At 40.7% G+C, this 27,961-nt stretch overlaps 1 long non-coding RNA gene across 1 annotated transcript; it reads right to left on the bottom strand.

The window, feature by feature from the left end:
- Positions 1–6,778: 6,778 nt before the first annotated feature.
- On the bottom strand, positions 6,779–24,908 carry LOC134135554 (uncharacterized). The gene is made up of 5 exons (XR_009957308.1): positions 24,802–24,908; positions 12,257–12,407; positions 11,649–11,949; positions 9,504–9,754; positions 6,779–7,597 (listed from the first exon to the last, which is right to left on the bottom strand). It is a non-coding gene; the product is annotated as an uncharacterized LOC134135554 (long non-coding RNA).
- Positions 24,909–27,961: the final 3,053 nt, after the last annotated feature.

The following is a 27,961-nucleotide window of genomic DNA, read 5'->3' as shown; positions in this document are numbered from 1 at the left end:
ATGCCAGGGCTATTTTTGACAACTTTTTTATTAAAAGGTGCATTGAAACATCTGAAATCTCCCTCATTCACGTTACATCAGGCACAAAACCAGTAGTAAATCCCAGGCTTGTTCAGTCGTCCGTGTAAGGCAGAAAGAGAAACATAGAGACAGCACAGCTGGAGCAAAAATTCTGCTGAAAATCTCAGCCAGTGGCTAGCGCAAGAACACCAAAATGGTTTCTCTGCAGCTCTAGCTTAGGTGAGTTTTGTGAGGCGGTTTCAGCACCAGTGTGCGAGCGTCTGTGCATTTCCTCTTCTGAAAGCCGTTGAACGCCCTGGCCAACAGGAGCTGAACGTAACAGAGGTCTCAGAGCCACCGGCGAGCCTAAAAGCTGCATGAAAATCATTGACCAAATACAAGAGAAAAAGCCCATATGCAGCCTCTAAAAGAGCAACACTGTAGCGTGAAACTGTGTATTATGCAGGGAGGGGATGTGAGCGGCAGGCTGGGGAGAGGGGCTAAAAAAGCAGAGACCTGCTGGAGCAAAATGGAAAGCAGCCCAAAAAGGGGGAGACGAGAGGATGGAGGGAAGTAGAGGGTCTGCATCTTTAGTTCCCCTCTGCAAAAACGTGCAAAATCTTTTCAGCATAGAGTCATAGGAAGGGAAAGTGGGTGGTTCGAGAGAGACAGTAAAAATGAGATTAGCTCACCTACCAAATTTTCAGTCAGACTCCACTTATAACCGCTGCCAGGAAGTCTGATTAACAAACCTAAATTTAAATAGAACAAAAAAGAGAATACTATATGGTGTGACTAGTCTGTGAGGAAACCATGAATTTGCTCTTTTGATAACTAAAAGTCCCCCAGCAAGTTTTCCAGAGCAATCGTCTCGATTTCTCTGATTTCCAGGGCAACGTGTCTCGGCTACCTGTGCTGCCGGCGGACGGCGAGTGCGCTGCGCTAGCTGCCCGGACAATTGCATTATTTTGTCAGGCTGGATGAAATTACATTTTGTGAGAATGACAAAATAATTTCCCACATGCTGGTTATCTTTCTGCTTTCTTAGAGGAGACACTGTAAAATTGCTCTGTTCATGGAAGAATGGGCGGTTTTTAGTTACCTACTTGGTAGTGTTTTGTGAATTATGGGTGAAAAACGTTGGTTGCCACTGCCAGCGCGGGACAAATGTTTTGCCAGGCCGTAAGACTGGAGCTGACACCGTTCCTACCCCGAGCACCTTACGGTTCAGCCTGGCGCAGGCATCACGTGCTTGTGTGTCCGCTCTTTGCTGCACAGGACACGGATGCTCCCACAACCAAGCTAGCGCTGTGTCCACTCTGACCTTCCCGAATAGGTGGCAGGACTTTTTTTTTTTTTTTTTTTTTTTTTTTTTTTTCCGCCCTTGGGTATTTCGTACCCACTTACTTCACTGAAGCTGCGAAATAAGACCGAGCACCTCGAGGGCTTTCCGCTGCGGCGGCTGAAACCCGGCTCCCGCGGCGCTCGCGTGGAGCAAGGCTGCAGCCCCGGGCCACGGGCCGGCGGGAGCGGGAGCGGGAACCCTCCCGGCGGATGAGCAAAGGCAGCCGAAGCGAGACCGCCGGCGAAACCCGCCGTGAGTCAGGCTCTGCGCCCCGGGCGCCGCGCGAAACCGCGCAGGAGCAGGGCGGGTCGCGCGAGCGAGCGCCGCGAAAAGCCACCCCAGGCACCGGCTCGGCGGCGCTGCCGTCGTCGAAACGGAAAAGGAAGCGGCAGGGAGAGAGGCTGGTTCCTCCAGGCTCGCGGCGTGTGCCCACTCTGCTCGTAAAGCGCCTTTTGGTGCTCCAGGAATCGGCCCCACGCGTAAGGATTATGCTGCTGGGCAAGGAAAAATACATTCTCCGACGGTATCTGTAACTCAGAGGCGTGACTAGAGTCCTAAACCGCGTATCTTTGCTACCGCACCGCTACGCCTGGCAATTTTTTGAGCAGAACTCGACCACGTGTGGCTTCGTCTGCTTCTATACAGAATCTTTACAAGTCTCGTTTCGTATTAAAAATCGGCAGCCTTTGCGTTTTATCAGATAAAGCCAAAGGAAATTATCGCTCTCCTTCTCGCGTTTCAGAACAAAAGTGTGAGCCTTGGAGCTCTGCGCTGGGCGAAGAATCGGCTGCGGCCTGCTAAACAAGCTGTTGGTACCGAAAAGGTTAACTAATTTGGTTTCCCTGATAAGTTTATCTATGATCAGAACTGAGTCATACAGAAAATACTCCTACAAGATTTGACCTTTTACTTGTATCCCACACTGAGATAATATTATACTTAAAATGGATATCAATAAGAACTTTGTTTTAAAAAAGTATATTTAAAATAAATTACTTTTAAATAACAGAAACTGTTTTCAATTAGCCCTGTTAAAGGAAATCAACTAGAAAGTTATGTATGCTTTTTTATTTTCTTTATATAAATTATACCCAGGAGTCCTATGATAGCAGCACTATACAAACTATGCACTACCTTTATATTTATTTCTTATCAAAATAAACTTAACAAATTAGATTTGTTTTTACAGCACTTTATATCCAATAATGACAATGTTGTATTGGTCCCAGGATAAAAACAATGAAAGTAGCAGCTGAATGGTATTTTTATTAAGAGTTAACAAAAATGTCCTGTGCAAACACAATGTATGAAGAAAATTAATTCCATAACTTCTTATGATGACGGCGTCCTCCTCTTTTTTTTCTTTTTTTTCTCACAATATCAATCTCATTTGGAGAGATCATTTGGAGGGGAAAACTCTAATTTCTAGCATGACTTACTCAGCAAAATGATATGGCTGAACTTCAACACTGCTGACTGCTAGGCTTTAATAGTAGGACCTCGCAAATGTTTTGATAACTTAATACTTTTTTAAAAGAAAACTTGTTTGTTACTGAGCTCAGTAGAAATATAATCTAAAAAATAACAGAGCTAAAGATCCAAAGAGATGTTTCTTCTTTTTTTCCCATATTCCCCATTTCCTCTACCTTGAACTGACTCCTCCATCCTTGTATTTTCAGAGGCCCTTTCCATTGGTGGTAGATTCAAATATCTCCAAGAGATTCACCATAGAAGTCAGAAAGAGTGTACGTTTTTCTCTAGCAGTGGAAAAATGGAGAGGCTAATAGTCTGGGGTTTGTTACCAAAAAGGAGTCCTAATACCAAAACAAAACAAAAAAAATATGTTGTTTAGAACGTGTGGTTTGCTGCTATTAAGTTAACAGTGGAAAATCTCATTACTTTTAAAGTTAATTTTATTTTGTGGTGGGATTGTTCTCTAGGCTGAAGCTGATTCTTTCTTAAACAGAGCCTCTAATCCTACCTTGAACTCTTCTGTACAAGAAGTAACTCTTTGCATAGCTTGGTAGATGCATGTTTTAAGCCAAAGTGCTAAATTAAAGGAAAAAAGGGGCTTTTTCCCCCACAACAGGCACCCATGTGCCATCCTCTCCACCTCTTGCTCTGACCAGAGAAGTTTTGCGGAGAAGATCTTGGATCAAGAGTGCTCTTAGTAGAAGACTGTAAAGGTTTCTAGTTCTGATTTGTTGTCAAGTTTTGGATGCACCTAATCTAACTTGTGCCTTTTAGTTGGGGCTTTTTAATGATTTACAATAACAGACAACCAAATCTGGTATCTGAGGTGAAAATAAGCCCAATGCCAGAGCCTAGCTTACAGTCGGTGTGCTATGTATACATATCCTACTTGCAAATTACCATGATGACTCAACTCTGAAAACTCTGCTGGTTCAAAATACCAAGTAAGATTCAGGGTCGTAAGAGATGTGCTTTCCACCAACAGCCCGATGGCTTTTGCTATGATATATGCTCACCCATGATAAATTCAGTTCTTGTGCAGAGCTGGGCCATTATATTGTAAACTCCACTCAAAATACTCCTCATGTAGCTCGGCTTGTGAGCTGTATTTCAAGATACCTTTGAATCTTCAAACTCAGCCCTTCCCTGGCTCTGTAGTTTCCTAGGCACAGATTTTTTAAGAAAATTTGGTATCAGCTTCCTGAATAAGTAAAATATGCGCACACAGGATCACTGATAATCTCATCTTTCATTTTCTTTTCAACATCTAGTGCTTCTCAATAAAGTTGCCGAAGGCTGAGATCTACCCCTAGAAGCTGACTCACTTAGTCCTAGTACTGCTTAGGCCTTGCATTTTCCATCACAGGATAATTTTGGAACCTCAGAGGCTCAGTCTCTCCATGGTTTTTGGAAACTGGGAAAGGAAAGGGATCGACTATTCAGTAAAAGAAGGAACCCTGACCCATCTGAACCCATAAACACTCAGTAATACCCTGCTAAAAGTATCACTGTCTTGGTGTGATCCATGGGTTCATTCCTAGCCAATTCTACTAAAATTTTACAGAAAGGTAAGGCAGAACAGAGGATCATTCAATGCTTCATTTTAAATACGAGCACCTCGGGAGAAAGGGTCTGCTTTTCGCAAACGCCTGAGCACCTGCAGCTCCCAGAGAAGCCAGCAAGGGCAGCAGGTGTTCAGCATCTCTCAAGTATCAGGCCCTGAACTTAAAACACCTGAATCCTCAGATGACCTTCTAGAGGTGGAGTGAGTGACTCTATCACTTTGGGACTAGACGTTGTTGAGAGCATCACTGGAGATTTAGGAAAGGAGTTCAGAGCTGAAGATGATTAAAAAAAAATATGTACTGACTAGGATTTGGGTTAAGACCTAAATCCCTTGTTTCACAGACGAACAAAAGCTAAATGTGGCTAGCCTGGGATAGAGAAAATTTCATCTCTTGACAGGTGTCTTAAAGTATCAGCTGAGAGAAGAGAGAGAGAGAAAAAGAAAGGAAGAGATAGAGATCTTACTCTGACTGGGGTGATGCTTTAGAGCTAGGGAAGTCATCTGTCCATGGGGTAGTGAAACCAGTCCATTTTTGACATCACCCACAAATGTAACTAAGAAGTGAACTTGCAAAAGGGGATTATTTCTAGCGGTGAGTGAAACCAGCTTGTTCAGTCTGCAGAGCTTTTGTGTTAACTTTCTTATGTTTTGCTTTGTACAGCCCTGTACCCCAGGAGTTTTGCTTTGAGTTTTAGCTTCAAACAAAGCAAAACTGACTGTAAACCACTGAATTTTGACTTTTCAGGTTGAAACTAGATATGGCCCACAAATTTTTAAAAGCCAAAGTGCAGAGCACTGGCAGGCTGGAGTTTAGCTCAGGCCGTTTTCAAGCAGCCCAGTTGTCAGACTGTGGGTCAGAGACGAGCTTTCCTGACGCGCCATGATGCTGAGATCTGGCTCTTCTGTGCAGTCTCCTGTCTGCATGAAACCACTCAAAACCACTCAATTTCATATAGTTTCTTCCAGGAATAATAGGTGATGCCATTCCAGCACTGACTGTCAAATTAAACTAAGGTTAAATTATGCCCAGTGAGTAACTGTTGTTTTTAATGGGTTTGCTTCTAGCTAGTTTCACTAAAGTTGTTACAAAAAGGTAAAGAAATCAAGAGGTAGGGTTAGCACTATTTACTGTTAAAGCTAAAGCCATTTGTTTATCTTTATTTTAACAGGCACGGTTTGTCAGAAGCAGCATGTACAGGGTCCAGCAACATCTTCCTAAAGAAAGCTTTGAAAAAAACAGCTTCTTAAACATGCTTTTACCCTTTATTTTATGCAGATATATTTTCTTAGCAGCCCTTCAGCCCAACGGTTGACGCATTGGATTATAACTCTTACTGGCTACACAAGTCATCTCCGTCTAAACTACAACAGCGCTTATTATCATATTTCCATGGTCATCATTTAACCTTCCACTGTATTAATAACTGTTGCCAATTTTATCTAGCAAGCAAGTTACACACTCTAATTTGACAAAAATACTATGTGCTTATTTTTCTTCCTAACCATCAAAGAAGGTGACTACAACTATTCTAGGTATCAGCATTTTTACCGTGTGATTCACTTATATCGAGCAATCTCTCTAGACCTACGTTCTTCCTTTTTTGAATTTTTACTTAACCAACAGGATCAACAGGTCCCCCTCTCTGTGGGTGGTGATAATGTTAGTACGTTATTGCCCAAATAACCTTTCTCTATAGGGAAAAGCTAACATTAAATTCTTTAAATTTAAACCACATGTATTTTGGTCTCAGAAAACTGTACTCTGTATTAACTCTCTTTTGTTATTAATTTGTATCACTTAAAATAAATAAAAAAAAGAAACCTTCATGAAACCAGTTATGTAGACATCTAAAATTGAGGTATGGTCTATAAGACATCAGAAAACTTAAATAGTAACTAAATATTTTCATTGTAAACACTTTTGAAGCATTAATAGTCATATGGTTCTGCATATATTTGGTGTAGATCTAGCGTTCAATAGCTATTCTCTTTAGCCTGTTTCAGTGAATCTGAGCAATTCACCAAGAGGTTTTTGAACGGTTCTTAACAGTTACCTTCATCTTATCCAACAAAAGGTGTCATTTTTAAGTAGGCTACGTGAGATCTCCACTAAGAAGAACAAATTAGGTGTGGGCTGACCACATAAAATTTCTTCCCGGTACTCTCTAGAAGAGGCCCTGCCACTATATATGTTTTTTGCATATATTACCATAGGGTGACCACAAATATGCAGCTGCCAGTGGAGTAAAAATAATGGTATTTGGGACAAACACTTGGGGACTTCTTGTTCAAACAACAAGAACCACAACTGGGACAAAGTGTAACGCTTTCACAAAACGAAATTGTGCCTCAGTAATATTTTTAACAGAACCACAAATATTAAAAAACAAGCATGCAGATTAACTCTTAAACTTTAATGACATTAAAAATTTGAGGGAGTGTTAACTATACCAAATTTTAGAACAGTGTCTCTAACCTCTAGAAAGGAAAATTTTTATTTGCATAATATTTACATATGGCTCTTAGTCATTACTTTAATCATACATTTCATGTTTCATCACACAGATGTGTTATTAAATACGTACAAAATTGTAAACCTTTATGTTGCAGATTATCTTTTGAACTGTATATTCTAAAGCAAGCACCGTCTCCCAAATGCAAATTCACACTGCCAGTGGTTGGGTTTGGTTTTTAATCTGAGCTGCTGTTGCTAGTTTCCTAAACTGAAATTTTGACTGCTAAGAATACGTTTTGCAGTCTCTCCTCAGGCCAAATGAAGAAAAGACACATCTTCTCCCAGTGTGTGTGGGGGGAGGGTAGGGGGAAGCTGGCTGGGAGTGGAAAATCGTATCAAGAATATCAGTCACCTTAGTGGCTCAAGTAACCTGGGAGATGTTCTGTGGGCTTGGTCACAGATTTCAGGGTGCTTGTGTTGTAGGTCTCCAGGGCTTCCTGTAACAAGCATTTTTTCCCATTCTGCAATCTTTCAGTTAATTCACAATCCATAAACTTTTATCATGTGTTGCAGTATTTGGGAAAAGCATTAAAAATCTCGTTTCTTCTCCCAAACAAGCCACTTCAAGTTCTCTGTAGGAGTCGTCTTCTGCCTTTGCTCAGGCTCGGATTGCCAGTGACCAGTGCAATGGATGAAGCGAAAAGGGTGACTCTTCCTTGTTTCAGACAACCACGGCGGCCGTGCCTTGGGGTGCAGCCTAAAAAATACAGATAGAGACTTAAAAAAAAAAAAAAAAAAAGAAAGAAAAAGAAAAGAAAAAAAGAAAAAGAGTAGCTCAAAACAATTTTTCTGCTTTGTCCACAAACAATAGAATAAATGTCATACACTACTAAGATTTTTGATTGCTCTGTAAGTCCCCCTATCTCATATCTTTTCTGTAACAATTTGATTTGTTTAAACTTTTGCAAAACTAGTCCAAATTTCTATAGACCATAACGCTAGCAATGGACAAAAACAGCTCATGGGAAAGTGTTTTCTGCCTATACAATTCTGATAGATGTCTATGGTAAATTGTATCTAGAATTCCCATCTTCCAACAGCTTTAACTTTATTTTGGGATGAGTTATGTATTTTTTATACATATGTGTGTGTATATATATATATATATATATATATATATATAACAAATTGTTCTTGTTACACAAGATCAGTTCACTATTAGTCAACCCAGCATTGTACAATTCATATATAATTACATTAACTAATATATTCAAGGTTTTTAACTTCCCAAGTATTGTGTTCTTAAAGTTTGTCAAAATAAGTGTTTACTTTGGCTTCTCTTATTCAGTAGACTCTGAAGTATGGACCTGATTCACATAGGTTTGTAATTACTCCAAGTATTTCTCTAATTCCCTGTAGCTGAGTTCTCTGGCACCTCCAGTCATCAGTTTCTTCCATGAAATTAGTTTGCCACGTCATGCCCAAAACTGAGGAATTACGCCTACTTTTGCCAAACTCCGAGCAGCTGGAAACATCAGACCACTACATTTCTGGTGAGAAGCCCCAGTTTTCTGGCCACGGCCTAGATGTATTGTTTCAAAGGAAAAATTTAGTTATTCAGTGCCCAAAATAAACAGGCCCTGCAGTATTATTGCCCAGCCTGTCTTCTTGCCGATCACGGTGCCTACCCTGAGGATTAGCAGCTCCGCACTAATGCACAGGTCCGGTTCAACCACCATAATTCAAAACAGGCTCCTGATGGCATTCTGTTAAACATAGTAACTCTGTACGTGTTAGATACTAAATTACTTTTCTGCCTCTATGTCTTGTTAAACTTAAATAAAACACCTTACATGGACTAACCTTCGCAGCTGTGCTATCTTTAATTTTCTTAAACATCTGCTGAGTATATTATCTTTTACAGTGTTTTTCAATGGCAATATCTGAGGGAGAAATTCAGATGCCTGAGCAAGGGCACCTACAGCCAGCTGGAACACCCCAGCATCCCCAAGGTACCTGCACGGGGCTGGCAGATACAAGGCAGGACTTACGGGAAAACCTGCGCTCTGTGATCCAGCAGCCAGAGGCCAGCTGGGATCCCCAGGGGGTCTAAAACAACTTGGGACATCTATGTTTAGGCACCTGCATTTCCTCTAGAATGAATAAAATAAAATAACAAAACAAAGCAAAAAAAAAAAGGAGGAGGAGGAACAAAACTCGATGTGATTTCACTTAACTAAAAACATTAAAAATACATTGTAAAGACTCCAGGGAATACTTTTCCTTTGATGTGTAAGCTAAATCCCGCATACTTTACTGTATAACAATCTGTTGGAGATGATCACTGCTTGTTGTCTAGGTCTCATAAAAATAAAGAGCATAATTAATTAGATGCAGAATGCTTCTACGCTTTTTCACCTCAGTTTTTAAGACAGCTACATTTTCAAAGTTAAATACTCAGAACATCAGAAAACTAATACAGGCTTCATGCAGACCCAAGACTTCTTCTTTTAACTATTTTGGAGCAAAGTCTTTAATTCAAAGTTTATATACAATTTTTTCTCATTCAGCAACTAAGTTCATGAGAAAAGCGTTACAAAATGTGAATGTAATAACTTACTAAAGCAGATATGGCTGTCTAAAATACAATTATTTTACATTACCTCATTGTCATTAGAATTCTGAAAGATGCAAAATTAATTTTCATTTTGCTGTGTTCCTTGCAGCCAAGCTCTGGAGCCTGTCCTGCTGCCTTTCCTCAAGCAAACATCCCCTTGTTTCCAGTAGGAATTTTGGCTGAGCATCATATCAGAGTAGCAAATGATCCTAAATTTATAGCAGCATTTTTGAGAACGGCCGAGGAGATGATAAACCTCGCTGGGCTAGTCAACCGCAAGATGACCGTGATGAAGATCTGAAAAACATGGGCACAGAACATGGATACATCAGATGAAATATTTCTAGCAAGACGTGGAAGTATTAATGATATATGCAAGGTAATAGTGAACAATACACGCTTCTGCTCGCCTGTGTTTAAAGCAGGTAAATTTAAGTTAAAGAAATGTGGAGGGATGGAAAAATAATCTTCTGAAAGAAAGGTAGGTAAATTTTACTGGTCTAGTCTAGGATACTGGGGCTCAGCCTTCGCAGCTGCGCACCCTTTCAGATTGCAGGGAAAGGGGCCACCAGGGCCACCACAGCCTCCCCAGCCCACAGCCTGCTCCTGGGGTAGGTGACCTTCAGGCAAGGTGTGACCTGGCAGGTCATGCACAGCACCCTGGCCAAAGGTTTAGCACCTGGGCCTTGCATAAATAAAGTCTGAAAAAGATCATCATTATCTCTCCAAATACTTTGTTATGGCAAAAACACAAGGGGGGGGGGGAAGCTGTTTAAGATAAAGGGACAACATTGACACAAGGCTTAGAGTGGTTCTAGATAAATTTGGGCTGAAAGTCAGAAAAATATTTGTAATCAACAGAGCAGTGATAGACTGGAAAAAACTCCCAGTAGGAACAGTGGGGGCAAGCCACTTTCTGCACAGATTTCTCAGCAAGCACATTTTTAAAAGGCAGAAGACTAGACTCAGCAGACAAGCAACAAGTCAGTAGGATCTTGGTTCTTCATTATTCAGCCCTAGCTTTCTCAGTGTGTTTATCCAAAATCAAAAGTAATCGCTTCATATTAAAAGAAGTGGCAGCTAATAAACAGATGTACACTGAAGGGAGACTATAAATATCATAATAGACATTAAAATGGTTGGGATTTCTTTCTGCTCAATTGTTGTTTATGACGGTAGAAAGTGAAATCCTACTTTTTGTTACTTCACAGTAAATCCCAAGCAATTCTGCTGATCTCAATTGCATCAATGAGATTACTTCAAGTTTGTCCTGAAGTAAATGAGATCTGAATTCAACGCCTTCATTCTGTGTGTCCTTCGGAGGAAATAAAGCCCAAAGCCCATCATAAAGATTGATGGTTATCACTGCCTTTATAGTCATGGGGCTTAAATTAGGAGTGGTGAAGATGTCACAGGGAGAAGTGAAAGGCAGGAGACAGCTTTAAATGGACATTGGCTTGCCTTGCCTGTCATCTGCATTTTGCTGGTTATATGGCAGGATTACGTGGTGCACACAGTTTCTTAGAAAACATTCTGCTAGGCTGTGTTTCATGCAAACCAACCAATTTTGTCTTGGTTTTTATTTAGAGTAAGCTATCCTTCAAAAACTGTATTTTAAGCAAACATTTTTTTTTCTCTTTTGTCACAGCCAAATTCTCCAGTTCTAGGACTTAACAATATTTTCCTTTTTCCAGAATGACACCTGCTGGTGGGAGAAGCATGGATGAACTGCAGATATTTTATAGGTTTAGCTGCAGCTAAGCAGACACACTTTCTGAGCATGCTCATCGCCTCTCTCCAGACAGACTGTTGATAATAAAGATTTGGAAACTGTAGAGATACCATAAGTAGCACGTGCTATAAGCGATACAGTTTTCCAGTACAATTTAACATTTTCTCTCACTACATCACCAGACTACTAATACATTGTTTCAGTGTTGGAGACAATATTTTGGGAAGCCCACAACATGGCTATGGCAGATTGAGGTGAAAACCATGAGGAAACACTTCCTATCTTATGCAAAAAGCTGCTGTGCTGCTCCAAACCCTTGAGCGCAAGTAAAACCAGTTACTAATGCTACTATTTGTGCCTAACACCCCAAAAGATTAACAGCGCAGAAGAGAAGTATTGCGTACAGGACCCTGATCCTGTATAGCAGGAGGTAGCTAGGAGAGACAGAACAAGCGGTACCTTGGCCAAAATTGTGACAAATACTCCCCAATATGCCAGGCAGCACTGGGTTCTGTAATAGGCTTCCGTATTGGCAGCATTTCTGCCTCTTGGGTCTTCGGTAGTAGGTTCCCCTCCAGCTGAACTGGAGGCAGACTTGAGCTTTTGATCCTTCCAGTGCATTTACAGCAATATTTCCAAAGGTGACTTTCAGTACCAAGAAAATCCTTGCTGGACATACACAACTTTATTTCCTTTTTCTGAGATCCTAACTAGCCACAGTCTTCTATGAAGGCAAGGTGAAGTGCAGATAGTCAGTGCCCTGAAAATAAGACTAAAGTTAGACTCTGGAAAATCTAAACGTCTGAATTACTGAAGCTACCCTGGGATATTCTTGGAAATGAATGTGTGGTAATTTTAATAAATCAGATTTTGAGAACTGCGTTTTAAATATGATTTGTGAATAAATATTTGTCAAAAAATGTCTAGTTAAAAAGAAAACTACTTAAAATTCAATTCAGAGTTAGAATTCAAAGAATTCTTCTGAATTATTTAAAAGAGCACAAGCAAACATACACATTCAAATATGTTTGACTAAATTATTAATATGTGGTATTGCTATGGCATACCTCACTGCAGCATCAGAGGGCAAAATTTCTTCTTAATTAGAGCATCAGACTGCAATTTAAGAGACTTGGCTTCTATTCCTGGATTTGTTACTGGCCTGCTATATAGCTTTCAGCTGGTAATCTCACATCCCTGTTCCTTCAGCTCTCCCATCTGTGAAAAGATGATATTGGTTCATTACGACTAGTTAGATGACTGGTTTCCAAAGATTGTTTTTATTTTGGTAAAAGTAAACATATGAAAAGTGGGTACATTGCTGTAAACTCAGTGAAAAATGCAAGATACTGGAGGCTGTTTGTTTCAACAGATTGGATCTGGAGAGTTTCTTTAACCACATTTTTTGCAATCTTGACCAAGGCTTAAGTTCCACCTATGGCTGTACATGTTTCTGTTATAGAGTCCTTGTTTTTCATGCATGTAATTATGACTATCAAAACTGAAACCTTCTAATAACCTCAATTTACCATTCTGAATCTTCTTAATAAAGCAATGACTATTTCTGAAGAACACAGTTACACCCTTCACGGTGAGCAAGACCTTAGCCCAGGTTAAGCACTTTGCTTAGAAAACTAGTGAAAAAAAAATGATATAACCCCCAAACCTGTGATAACCTGACCACCCAGGCAAGGTTTGAGCTAGCTGAAAAGCTGAGCAAAGGAGCAAAAAATGTGCTCCTTTGAACAGGTCATTTCCAATGACTGACCATGACTGCATCAGTTCTGTGCTAGAATCCAGCAAAAAGACTCTTCTGCTCGCAAAGTAACGGCCTCACTTTTATTCTCAGATTCCTTTCAGAGGTTAATTTTAGTTTTGAGCTCAGGTTACAGCCAAGCCTTAAATACATGGCTGTTCAATTACTAATGCTACATATGTAAAATGAAGTTCATGCACATGATAGAAACAGCCAGGGGTTCAAATAGGCCTCTGCATGGAGGTACGGGCTCTGACTTTGACCAAATTGTTCCACTTTCTCAACTCTATTCATTGAACTCACATTGCATGGAACAACCTTAGCGTTGGAATTGCTTTCACGTTCCTTTCTTTTTATTTCTTTTTATGGATAGGAATGTTTATGCTTAAAGGTTAAGCATAAACTTAACCTTTATGCTTTATTCACTCAATTAAGAATTATATATGATTGCCATAGACTTGGTCCACTTCCTCTCATTAGGCAGTTACCAGGGAACTGCATTTGGATCTGAACATTCCTGCTATAAAATTTCTAAGCATGCTCATTGCTTTTGGTGCTATATCACTTGCATCATTTCCATCAAGTTCCCCTGTCTCTTCCCTCATCTAACAGTTTATGCCCTATAACTAACTAATTTCAGCTCATCCAAACTCCTTTAGCTGCTTAGCCACACTATGTCCCCAAAGTTCCAGCCTGAAGGAATTCTGGTTTCCGGTGACTTCTTCAGAGACAGCCACAGGCTCTGCAAAAGTGATCTCTAACACAATTAAGCATTACAGTAAACTGCACAAGTCATTTATCCAGAACAAGAAATAACCATACATCATGCCTTCATTTAATTTTCTCATTACTTTTGCACGTGTGTTTTTTCATCTGCCTGATGGACATGCTTTTCTTTCTCCTGTAACCAGCTTTCTATAGCTTTGGTTGATTCTATACTCCAAAGAGTACTTTCTTCCCCCAAAAAAATGTCCTTACCTTGCTTTTATTTGTTTCAAGCATTCTCTGTTTGTCTTGCCCACCTCATTTCTATATTTGTAAGAGACTTTATTGGTACTTATCTTTTGGGGGTTTTTTAGAGCAATTGCTCTCCTTCCAAGCTTAGTCCTTTGCAGAGAAGTTGGAGAAAACTGCTTGTCTCTAGGGTGCTGCAAGTTCTTTGGTCTGCACAGACACACTCCACCCCACATCTCAGTGACCAAGTGCTTGTCCCAGAAAGATGAATGACAGATAATGTTATTCTGTTTTCTGAATGTTGCTTACCTAGCATTGGCCTGAAGAGGTCTGGAAGGCATAAGTTTACAGCCGAGGTAGGGTGCACACTTTTTCAGAGCAATAGAGGTCAGTGCATGCTGGAAACCCCTGGTGTGCAACAGGAGTTGGTGCACTGGTGACACTAGGAACTGAACTGAGGTGTGGGTTGCTGGAGTTCCCCAAAACCTCAACCAACCAATTTATCTATCTGCACTTCTGTTTCTGGGACAAGATCTGAACACTGCCACGAGTAAGGGAAGTTCACTACATTCTTTCTGGGGCAGACAGCGTCCCCATACAGACCATGGTGCAGCAGAGTAGGTTTATAATGCTTTTTTCTTCCCATGTCCTTTAGGAATGGTAGTGGAGTTTGAGTGTGAGATGCAATACAGATACAGTACTACAATAGTTCCCTTGCATGGAGGAAGTGAGAAGGTTCCTGAGCTTTGCATATTTTTGTATTTCCACTTCTTTTATCATCCTAACCACTGCAACCAAACAAGCTGCAGGTAACCCCATACCCACTTGACTAAAGAATGGCAACTTCATTCCCCTTCTCCTCCCCACTTCCCTCCCTTTCTACTTCCCTATTTCTCTCGCCCTCCTTCCCAAGGTGGGGAGGGGGGAGAAAAAAAGAAAAAAAAAAGAAAAAGATGTCTTGGAGAAAAAAGCAAGTAGAAAATAGGAACAGAGAGGGATTTGTGGCCAGTGAATCCAGTCCTACCTGTCCCTGGCAGCCTGTTCATAAACCAATGAGCTCCGTGTTGCTTCTCTGCAACTGCTCTGACAGAGCAGAAAAACAGTCTAATTTCCAACCTAACCTTACTTACGACCAATTTGTTCATGTGCCAACCTTATCACTTAGTGCAAATGGTATTCTCCATCCTTACTGCTTACCCCTTGCTGTATTTATAGAGAACGCACCCCTTCTCAGCTCTCCTCCTGGTTAGTCAAGAATCTTTGCATCCTTTCTTAACAGTCTCTCCACCCTCCCAGTCATCTCAGTAGCTCTTTTCTGTCCCACTTCACTTTCTTAATTCTTCTTTCCTGAAGACAGGTAGCCAGGACTGCACACAATATTCCAAAGAGGTTTCTCCAATGCCTTGAGCAGGTCCTTGTTTCTACTGAAAATAACTCTTCCTAGGATCACAGTTGAGTTTTGATTGCCACATAAAGCTGGTGGCTCATTTCCGCTCCTCAGTAATTTCCAACCAAAGATCCCCAAGTTTGTAGACTGCAGACTGAGGCTAATTGTGTAAGAGTGCACAGCTCTCTGTTACCACATTTTATCTCACGCATGTTCTTACGTTAATGACTTACGTCTACAAGATCATCCAATTCTTTCTGCAAGATATTCAAAGGGGGGAGTTTATTGGTTATATCATCCAACTTTGTTTCACTGAGAAGTCTCTTTAGGGCACTCCAACTTCTTCTGTGAAGGTCTTTAATGAAAATATTTAATTAAATCAGATCCAGGTCTAGTAGAATTTTACTAGTAGCCTCCTTCTTATAGCTCTTTTCCCTTTCAGCACAACACACTAGTATCTGCTCTTTAACCATACACTTATAGTTCTTGTGTTAATCCCCATTTCTCCAATTAAACTAATATCAAATACTTTGCTATACGATAGCAAATTCTTCACTGATATCCAGAGAGATTAGCTTTACAATACGTCCTTTTCTCAGTAAACTAAAGTATGAGATTTGCCCAGCATGATCAAGTATTTTTTTTCAAATTTGATGATTTGAATGTAATTATCTGTTTAGTCTATATACAATTCTTTCTTTCAAAATTTGATGAATAGGCATCTTCTTGTCCATTTGATTTTTGCCTTACCTTCTTACCTTGCGTTTTAGTCATACACTAGCTTTCTCCATACGAGACATTCAAGAATGCAGTCTGACATACCTGTTCTGTCTGAATTCTGAAACAAGTTACCTAACTCCCTCTTAATTGCTTTGAGGTTTGCATCTGCACTGGTTGTAGTAATTTCCTTTTCCATACCTCCAGAAAGCATCCTGACTTTGCCCTGTTCATAGATCTTCATCAGGTTACCCCAGAGGTCTAATATCTTTAATCTTTAATCTTGATCCTCTCTTCACTGCACAGGAGCTTTTCTCTGGACTTCTGAAGAACTTTTTGCTATTTCTTTCAAGCTCCTTTTGGTGATTCTTATTTTACCCCTACGTGCTCAGCCTTCTGAAACACTGCTTTCTTTGCTGGTTCCTCTTTTTCTTCTGTTCTTGTACTGTCTACAGATATCCTTTCTGTGCTGATTACCCACAAAATCAGATCTGGCATCCTTCCCTACTATTTTTTCTTTTGCTTGGGATACAAATTCTCATTAGCTTTTCCATCTGAGAGTTAAAAAAAAATAATCTAAGCCTTCTCCATATTTTAACCTGTTGGCCCCTCAGCCTAGATGACTTACTTCAATAACTAATTCATATAGTTGATCAAAATTTTCCTCTTCAAAATCAGGAACCTCAACTACAGTCCCACTTCTGTTTATTCTTCTGCTTAATGTGAACACACTAGATCTGTGAATAATTGTTTCAAAGTTTTTTTTTTTTTTTTTTATCTTTACTCTTCTATAACAGCCAGAGCACTCATCAAAAGCTAAGTCTAAAGTAAGAGCTGGCACTTGTGGAGTCATTTGGTGAAGAAATAGTCCATCTATCCTGTGTAGGAGGGCCTTTGAGAAATAAGCCTCTACATCTGTACATCTTCCTCCAACTTGTATCTAGGAATCTTAAGTCTCTTATAAAGACATAATTCTTATTTATCACAGAATCACAGAATCGTTGAGGTTGGAAGGGACCTCTGGAGATCATCTAGGCCAACCTCCCTGCTCAGCAGGGTCACCTAGAGCATGTTAGACAGGCTTGCGTCCAGGCGGGCCTTGAAGATCTCCAGAGAAGGAGACTCCACAACCTCTCCGGGAAACCTGGTCCAGTGCTCCGTCACTCTCACAGGGAAGAAATTCCCCCTCACAGTCAGGCGGAACTTCCTGTGCTTCAATTTCTGCCCATTGCCTCTTGTCCTGTCACATGGAACAACTGAAAAGAGTTTAGACCCATCCCCTTGACACCCTCCCTTTAGGTACTTATAGACATTGATAAGATCTCCCCTCAGCCTTCTCTCCTCCAGGCTAAATAGGCCCAGAAGAAATTATTCTTATATTTTCTTATTCTTATATTTATTATTATTATTATTTCTTATAATTTCTTATTTATAAATATTTATTTATCTAATTATTTTTCAGAGATCTATGTTCATGTCTATATGATAAAACTGGACTGAGGTCTACAGCAGCCATCTGTACAGCAGAATCTGTACAGCTCTACAGATTCTCTTTTAACTAACTTTGGGGGAAGTAATACTGACACGGACAAATCTTGTCCTATGCCAGGAATAAATACCAAAACTCTACTTCTTTCTGAGGGAGAATCTGTAATAAACTTTTTTTTTTCTTTTGAGAAAACCAGTATATTAAAATTCCAGCTCACTCCCAAAGCAATTGCCTCACTAGACTGCACAAACTTGAGCTGCTGGACTCCTGGCTGCCAAAATAGCCGGAGAGCTCAAAAAGGCAGCTGCCCAGAAATCAGGAAGCCTAGGAGTTCTGGTTTCCATCTCTGAAGGAAACCAGAAAGGTATGAGCCTCCGCCAGCGTAGCAGAAGGACAGAGGAGGAACCTGGAGAGCCTACTAGTCCACTGCATGGACAAGAAGGGAGCTGGCTAGGCCAACTGGTGAGATGAGCTTACCTACTTTCTTATTTATTACTGCACTGTTTGTCTGAGTGTCTCAGCAGCTTGGTCACCGGAGACCTCAGCAGCTGGCTGGTGGGTGGGCTGCTAGGGACCGAAGCAGCCAGGCTCTCCGCTTGAGTTCCCTCTAAAGTTTCAATGGGGCTGACACATTCCCGGGGAATGGCTAACCCCAGGGAACTGGCATTTTCCAGTCGAACATTGCTCCATCCAAAAATTTTTGCTGAGCTCTTCTTTGTAGTGCAGTAGCATCTCTAGTTACCAACAAAATAGCTAAATCTTTGAAAACATTTGAAATGTGAAACGAGACCAGCATTTCAGCCATCAAATGAGTATTACCTCCAAAGTAGACTCAACAAGAAGTTTGAGGGAATTTTTGTCTCATATAGTTTACTACTACAAATGGTTTATCAGACTTAGTCTGTTCAGACTGCTGTGCTTGTTACATTAACAGAAAAAAAGTTTAATTCTAACAGCATTTTTTTCGTTCGCTATACTCTTACTCACTTCCACTAACACAATATGAAAATGATGAGGGGTTTACAGTAGCATGCTGGAAACTTTCTACTACATTTCAGTCAACCCTAAGGGAAAACACGAACATATACACTACAAATATTACTTGTATTTCCAGGAACACTGTCAAAACTGATCACAAGAAAAATATATGAGCACTAGGAATAAAACTGCTTCATCAACTTCTTCCATTACTCATACCATGGGACAGATGAAAGATCAAAATGAAATGCATAATTTTCAAGAGCCTTTTAAAAATTTGGCTAGAATTCCTGCCTTGTCACTTCTGTGAGCCACACAGAGTGGCACATGGTCCTTCCAGAAGCAAAACAACACTGCCTAAAGCAAAGTAGCAAAACGGTTCAGGATTAAGCCGAAAGACTGAATTGTTTAATCAAGAGCAAACCACATCATTGTACTTTGCTTATACATCTGCAAACAGAATAGTAAATGGTGAAACAGAAAACTCTCCTTGTGGTTTTGTGTATATCATCCTTGCACTTTCATAATTAGAGGACAGAGGCCACCATTAAAGTCAATTGCAAGGTTCCCATTGATTTCAGTAGATGTAAACCAGGCGTTACTGTTATTCTTTTCAGTTTTCTTGAGGTTTAAACACCTCATAAAATAAATTTACAGATGAACTAGTAAATGTACCCTTACAAAGAAACCTCCTAAGGAGTCCCTGAAGCCATATTTCTTAATGCTGCTATTCATTCAGTTTTTATCAGACAGATTAAGGGACTGTCAAACAAGGGTGCCTAGATCAAGAACTCCAATAATAAGTGCTGAAAATATCTTCCAAAGTATAATTCCAAAAATATTGTGACATATTTGATAAAAATGGACTTAGAAGCCAGTTTTATATTATGCAACATATTTCATGACCTCAAAAAAAATCCTATCTATTCATTTATCTGTCTCTCCATTTTGTTGATCTGTAAATGAAAACATGTATAGTATATCCAGTAAGCTTTTTTCCAGGAATCCTTTCAAAACTACTCGCATAAAAACATGTGTAAAGCTAACTGAGAAAGAGAGAAAGAGACTAGCTGACAAGAAGTCAGAAAATACTACCCTCCAGAGCTGACATTTTCTTCTGTAGAACTATGTGCCCATTGGGCATAATTTTTGATCTTGCAGACTTTCCAGATGTAAAATTCCATTTGACCTCAGTGCAAATGAATGAACTTCAGGATTTAATTAATTTAATCAATTAATTTGAAAAACAATCTCATATGCTGCCTGAACATTTCCATGAATTTAAGTGACTTTCAAGATAGTCTGTCTAATTCATTGCCAAATAATCATTTATAAATACTTACAAGTATAATGTGTAAATATAAATAGGTGAGCATTAGTTGATAAACAGACACAAAGAATTAACAACAATTTAAACTTGCTTAATGAAGGCTTTATCAAATGCAATGTTATACAAGACAGTACTAAATGAAGAGTAGCAATTTTATGCAATCACCTCATTCAGTACTACCAGCAAGAGCAGACAGGCTCTGTTGGTGATTAGTAACCACCTGGGAAATGCTTGTTAAGCAATTAGTCCAGTACCATACAGGAGCACTGTGGAAGAGACAGGGATATGGTCCAGCCCTTCAGAGCAGAATTCAGTTGCCTTAACCAAAAGACCCCGTTTCCTCTTCCTACCATGCCTTGCTTCATTCAGTAAGTGCCTTGCACCTTCTCAACAAATGAGCAGGAGTTCTGCAGTTACATCCACAAGTTCTGCCCGGTACTGATTACTCTACAGAGTATATCCATGCTATATGTAGTAGGACTGAAGTCACGTGAGAAAAAAACAGTGTAATCACAAAAATAGAGCCAGTATTGTAATGCAAATACCTATGCCAATGTCACTCCAGTCTTCAGGAAGGGCAATAAGGAGGACCCAGGCAACTCTAGGCCAGTCAGCCTCACCTCCATCCCTGGAAACGTGATGGAACAGCTCATTCTGGATGTCATCTCCAGGCATATGGAGGACAAGAAGGTGATCAGGAGTAGCCAGCACGGATTCACCAAGGGGAAATCCTGCTTAACCAATCTGATAGCCTTCTGGGATGGAATGACTGGCTGGGGAGATGAGGGCAGAGCAGTGGATGTTGTGTACCTTGACTTCAGCAAGGCTTTTGACACTGTCTCCCATAACATCCTCCTAGAGAAGCTCAGGAAGTGTGGGTTAGACGAGTGGACGGTGAGGTGGATTGAGAACTGTCTGAAAGACAGAGCTCAGAGGGTCGTCATCAGTGGCGTGGAGTCTAGTTGGAGGCCTGTGGCTAGTGGCATCCCCCAGGGCTCAGTACTGGGTCCGATCCTGTTCAACTTCTTCATCAATGACCTGGATGAGGGGACAGAGTGCCTCCTCAGCAAGTTTACGGATGATACCAAGCTGGGAGGAGTGGCTGATACACCTGAGGGCTGGGCTGCCATTCGGAGAGACCTGGACAGGCTGGAGAGCTGAGCGGAGAGGAACCTCCTGAGGTTCAACAAGGGCAAGTGCAGAGTCCTGCACCTAGGGAAGAATAACCCTAGGCACCAGTACAAGCTGGGGGCTGACTTTGTGGAGAGCAGCTTTGCAGAGAAGGACCTGGGAGTGCTGGTGGACGACAGGTTGACTATGAGCCAGCAATGTGCCCTTGTGGCCTGGAAGGCCAATGGTCTCCTGGGGTGCATTAGGAAGAGTGTTGGCAGCAGGTGGAGGGAGGTGATCCTGCCGCTCTCCTCAGCCCTGAGGAGGCCTCATCTCGGGTACTGTGTCCAGTTCTGGGCTCCCCAGGGCAAGAGAGACATGGAGCTAATGGAGAGAGTCCAGCGTAGGGCTACGAAGATGATCAGAGGTCTGGAGCACCTGCCACATGAGGAACGGCTGCATGAGCTGGGCCTCTTCAGCCTGGGGAAGAGAAGACTGAGGGGGGATCTTACCAATGTCTATAAGTACCTAAAGGGAGGGTGTCAAGGGGACAGGGACAAACTCTTTTCAGTTGTCCCATGTGACAGGACAAGAGGCAATGGGCAGAAACTGAAGCACAGGAAGTTCTGCCTGAGCGTGAGGGGGAATTTCTTCCCTGTGAGAGTGACGGAGCACTGGAACAGGTTTCCCGGAGAGGTTGTGGAGATCTTCAAGGCCCACCTGGATGCAACCGTGTCTACCATGCTGTAGGTGACCCTGCTGAGCAGGGAGGTTGGCCTAGATGATCTCCAGAGGTCCCTTCCAACCTTACTGATTCTATGATTCAAGTGTACTGCGGCTCACAAATAATTCTTCACATATCATTATTCTTAATTTTAGGATACTTGCCCTTACAGCCAATATTATCTTAATGTGGAGTTTTGTATATACCTACAGGTTTAAAAACAAACTAGTAAAGACTGTTTCCAGTATGTGGCATCATACTAATACCAACAGATACCATCAACTAGGATGGTGTCTTCAGACCCAGGCAAACTTCTGCTACACAGACTAAGAGAAACCCATGGCAGAGACTCACAGAATCGTGGAATAACTTAGGCTGGGAAAGACCTCAGGAGGTCATGTTGTCTAACCCCCCGCTTAAAGCAGGGTTAATTTCAACATTAAGTCAGGTTGCTCAGGGCCTTGTTGGGGTAGACCCTCCCCTACACACATTCAGGCTAGCGGCAAAGAGAAGCTCTGCCAGAGGCTCGCTGACAGCTCGTGAATGGTAAGATTTAGGAGCCCTGGGTTTCAGCGCAGGTCAGGAGACAGGCTCCTTGCTCCCCCTTCTACTACTGAGCCTCCCTGCAGCTTAGAGTAATACCCAGGGACAACATTAAAGAGCACCCACCTAGCGACTCTTCAGCCCTCCTGTGAGGACACTGCACGGAAAATCTGATCACGTGACAGAGCTGTGCGAGGTGCAGAAGATGAAATCTCTGGAAATATTTGCTGTTAAGCTTTAGTAAATCTCTATGGAATATTTGGTAACCATGTTTTTTTCCATGTCTTGAAACAGTTGACCAAATTAGAATGGTTTTGTGAGGATGGCAAAAATACCTGATTCAAAGGCAGGGAAAGGCCTGTCTTTGCTCCAAAACCCTTTAGATCAGATTTTTTTTTTTTTTACATAAGCAGCCAAACTAGCCCTCTTCTTACAAATTGTTCAATCACTTTAATCTCAAATTAAAAAAAAAAAAAAAAGAAAGAAAAAAGAAAAGCTAGAGTTTGATGTTCAATATAAGTAATTTTGACCCAAATCCGTAAAGTTCGGCAAAGTTCTAAACAACCTAAAACAGGATTTTATAAGAGCAGTGTTAGGAAGCCTCCACGGGCAGAGCTGCCCGTCCAGCCGCAGTATTGCTTGTTAAGCGCTTCGGAGCCCTTCGGAACGAACAGACCCGCAGAGCCGGAGCTGCCGGATTGCCTTTCTCCGCTCCCCAGTTCCGAAAACGCTGCTGCAATATCTTACTGTTAATTATTGTTATAAACCGCAGCTGGCTAGTGGGAGCACCAGTCAAGTATGTTTTCCTCTGGAACTAAACTCCAGGAAAAGAAAAAATTCGGACTATGCATTGCATCAGGATTAAAGGCAAATTTTCAAGTTAGCTTCCAGGGAGAAACGCTGGTGCATTCAGACCCTATTAGCGTGCAGGGGAGGGAGAGCCAAAGGACGGGAGCACTCCACAAATACAGCTGTGGTTCCATGAAGTCAGAGCAAGCAGCTCCTAGCCCACAAGATGAGGTAAGGCCGGGAGGTAGTTGAACACAAACGGATCCTGCAGCTCAAACCAGCTGGGCCATGAGGCCCCAAAACTAATAATATTCAGCGTATTGCACTTTTGTATTCAGCCTGGATTTTAGTTGTGGTTAAACCTTTGACAGTTCTAAACCTTGATAATTTTTTTAATGTATTTTCTTTACTATTGTTGTTATTAAGGGGTTTGGGTTGTTTCTTTTTTTTATCTCCTGAGCTGCCAGTGTGCAACGTCACTGGGTGGTAAGGAATCGCCGATGAACTCCTGATCCTGTCATCCCCAGCAGAAAGCTCACTACTGATTTCAGAGGAGCAAAACGTCTATCCCACAGGAAATCAAGGTAAGTGGGAAATAGTGCTCATTTCATCCCATTAAATAGTAAAGCTCACACGTTTTCAGGGTCTCAGTCCACAGACATTTCCTTTTTCTGTCAGGAAAATACAGTTGGGAGGATATGTAACATAAAGTACAAAAAAGGTGCTGTAACACAGAGTGGGACAAGGGGGCCAAAGCTGTAAATTCCTTCCATCGACATGGTAATCTGTATTTGTAAAAGGCCAATATTGAGCAGGCAGTGAAAACAGAAATGCATAACCACATCACATCATTCCACTGCCAGAAACATTCATACTAATTTCCACCATCAAACACACAGTATGATTACTTAAAGGTTTTTTTTTTTAACCAATCCTACTTATAAAAACAAAATCCTCAAGATGGTATAACTTCACATTTTCATATTCTGTAACATGAATATACATCAAATTGGCAACAATCTGTACCTTGTGTACAAGCCTTCTTCAGGGTCATTAACACGGAATCAACTCCTTGCAGTAAGTAAACACTCCTTTTTCTTGGTTTTTATGTTAAAAAATGAAAATTAATCTTGCGAGTCATTTTGAACCAGCAAAACAGAGCTGACAAAGCAAGCACTGTAGTCTGATATCTTTTATTAGGCCAACTTAGAGTTCAAAAATATGCAAGTCTCCTTGACCACACACAAGTTCATGTATGCAGAACTCCAAGCTGGACCCATAAAATGTATTAAACTACTTGCTCTGTCACTACATATATACTATATATATATATGTATATATATATAATGCATACACATGTACATTTGAAAGGCCTCAGGATAAACTGTTCGTTGATACAAGTTTAAAACAACAACTCTGAAGGACTTGTGTGGGTTGGCATGTAACTTTGCTATAGATCAATGGGTTTAATAAAGAAAATTCAGCAGCACACAAACCAAATCCTCCTTCTGATTTCTAATGAGGTCTAATTCCTATGAAAAAAATCATGACTCTTAGTAATAGTAGTGGCAACCATATGTTCTTGGCTGCTCATAATAATAATAACAACGAGAATACCTGGCAAAGATATAGCAGTGTCTTTCACGTGAAGTGTTTTACAACTATGTAATCTTAAAACAACTATGATTCCTCAGGATGTTCTGTGCAATTAAAATCCACTCTAAATGTGTATATATATATATATATATATATATGTATATATATATCTTCTACGTAAGAATGTAAATGGTTTTAATAGATTTGTGCATAACAAGTTGCATACATATCCTGCTCACCTCTGCTTTTCCTCTCGCAAGTATGTAAACAGATCACCAGCCAGTTCTTCAGCCATCCCCCAGCCCAGATGACAAGACCTCCACCTGTGGAATGGAGGGGCCCTTGTGGGAGCTACAGACAATGAATGTAACAAAGAATTACAGTAACAAAGGTAACCACTCTTCTTTCTTCAAGTTTACTGGTGTTTAATTAGGACTTCAGTCCTATATGAGTAAGTGCTAGTTATTCACTGGAATGAAGATTGAAGAAACAGTCTCTTTCTGCAGTGTCAAGCCTTTATGCTACCTCCAATGAGTAGTGTTTGGTTAGTGTGATGCCATCATCACTAAGTCATCACTAAGTCATCGCCTGGCTTCTTAGATACTGACCACAGGGCTTCTTGGATAGTAGACCTCTGCCAGGGATGCTGTGGAGAGAGCTTGTGCTCTACTTGTATATGTCTTGGTATGCTTTGGTGGCTTCAGTCTAATCTGGTAACACTGAATGAGGCTCTAATGCAATCTGCTACCTCATTCTGAATGAGCTTGAAGATGGTACTTTAGGGTTTGTTCATAAGCAGCAAAGGCTGCTTGAGACCAAAGAGCACCATAGACTTGCAGAAGAGCTATGTCTAGCCTAGGTAATATATTAATGGTCTCCTAACATTCAAGAAGGATCAACATCTTTATCCTCCTGCCAGTGAACTTAGTCCTGGGACAAAATATTGGTAAGTGGATATATTGATTAATAAGAAATCTGAAATCATCTTCAGAATAAATTTAAAATGTGGCCTCAGTGTTACCGTATCCACTTGAAAATAATATGGAGGATTAGACATGAAAGCTAGGACTTTATTTATCCTTGAGTTTAGTAATGGCTACTAAAAATGTGGATGTCATTGATAGATGACTTACTGAACATGATGACAACAGCTCAAACATGGCTCCATAAAATATAAAAGTAAAATGCTTAAATCCCTCCTCATGAGGAGAGATTTTCTTCTTATTGGTAGAATGTATGTCAACCCCTTTAGAAATCTAGAAACCACATAATGAGCAAATTAAAAAGAATCAGCATGTATAAGTATCTGACTGAAATTTCCTCTAAATTGACTTTGATAGATCACTCTTTCCTGACAACAGAGAGACCAGAAGGATTGTCTAGACTGTAATTCTTCACTGCAACCTATGATGAAAAATAATTGATCTAGCGAAATGGAAAGCCAAGGAAAGGACTTGCTCCCCAGAAGTATGATTTTCTGCACTGCTAGAGTAAACCTGGTCCAGAGATATCATCTGAGAATCAAAATTAGGGATGCTTTTCTTTCCGAGAGTTCAACCCCCACTGCCTGTTGCAGCGCAAACTTCAAGACACTAACTCTGTTTGCCTCAGTGTTTTGCAGCCTTTTCTTGTTTGGTATCAGTGCAGGGGGCTGGAAAGCTAAGTGCTGTCCTCCCTTCTTCTGGGGGCTTCAATAACAGCTGACTGCTGCTGCAATAGAGGTATTCTGGAAACAGTGGTCTTAGGTGCAGCTGATGACAGTGGGTAGTCTCTTTTTGCCCCACTAGCATCACCTCCTTCATCAATGGGACACTAGAAGTGGAATTCACTTAGTCCCTGGAGAGAAACGAGTACTTTCAATAGGTGATTCTTCTTACCATAAGCCAATGTGAAAAACAGGTCAATGAATAATTCCCCAGAAATAACTACTACTCTCCATTGACTATAGAAGTTATCTACGGTGATGTTCTTAGATATATGCAAATATTCACACTGCAAACATCTGCATTTAGATAGTTGAATCCCACTCTAGCTATCTGTATTTTGGAAGAGAAAAATACTGATGCCTTAAGACATAAGAGGTGATATTACCCTCACAGTCTTCCAAATTACAAAGATTGACAATTGTGACTTCCAAATCTTCTCCAGGCATTCATAAGGAATGACAAACTGCACATCTGGAAGGAAAAAGCCTTTTTCTCAAGAGTAGAGCATTGATTATGTCCAACATGTCATACTTCCTTAAGATACAGCCTAATGCATGGAAATTCGAGTCTGTCATGAAGCTGACCAGTAAAACAAGTTGTATATACATTAACTTGCCAACAAACTCAGAGAAACCCTTAACATAATAAAAAAAATATAGCAGCTATGAAGTACAGTAGTAACAAACTATCCCTAACTAAGAAATCCAAGTAAACACCTGGTCTAGTTCTTTGCCAAGGAACCATTAGGAGAAGCTCTGTGCAATTTGAGGCTGCTCTTCACCCTTGGATGGAGTCCTGCATGAAGAAAGCATACGCTCTGTGTCTTGACAGACTCAAAGGAAAGTAATAAACTTTTATCTTGTTTTCTAGCAAGATACCTCTACAACATTTTCATGAAGAAAAATTAGGAGTGGACAGGTGAGAAGCAGAGCTGTTCCATGTGAACAAAAAGATGAGAGAGGAAGGGATAATTGAGGATCCTACTTCCAGCTCCTACTACTCAAGCTATAAAATTGCAATGTCTTTCTCAGGGAGCTTTTCTTATGCTATTTCATACCGTCTTCTAAGCAAGAGCAAGCCTAGAAATCTGCTTTGAAATGTTTACACTGAATTAACTTTAAATAATGATGAAGGGCAGAATGAATGATCTGTTCAGCTGACCATAGGTAGATATATACTTAAGAGTGAGATGAACTGTCTCAGCTCCACATCAGCTAGCTCTTCTTTGACTTAATCAGCAGTTAGAAACCTAGCTCACACATGGACACCTAAATTTACCCCAAAGATAAACATCTAAAATCCATCCAGCTTTTATTGGGAGATAGAATAATATTCTAGAGCAGTTTAGTAATAAACTAAATGATCTTAACAAAATGGAGAAACGGTCTGAGAAAACAGGAGGCAATTCTACTGAGACAAGAATAAAGCTCTACACTTAGGCAACAGATAGAAAATGAGGGATGATAGGCTAAGTAGCAGTTCTGAAAAAATACCCTAGGATTACAGCTGACCATAAGCTATCAACAGTGTCACGTTGCTATGAAAAAAGCAGTCATAATACTAGGATGTATGACTCGAAGTATAGCCTATAAGACATACGAAGCAATCTTTCCATCCTGTTTGGCACTGGTTACATTGCATCCAGTTTTGGGCACTGCACATCAGGGAAGATGTGCAATGAAAGTAAAGTTGC

Source organism: Rhea pennata, chromosome 1 (genome assembly GCF_028389875.1).
Source record: "Rhea pennata isolate bPtePen1 chromosome 1, bPtePen1.pri, whole genome shotgun sequence".
Classification (NCBI taxonomy): Eukaryota; Metazoa; Chordata; class Aves; order Rheiformes; family Rheidae; genus Rhea; species Rhea pennata.
Note: the sequence above shows the minus strand (reverse complement) of the source record. Positions and strands in the feature narration are given on the sequence as shown.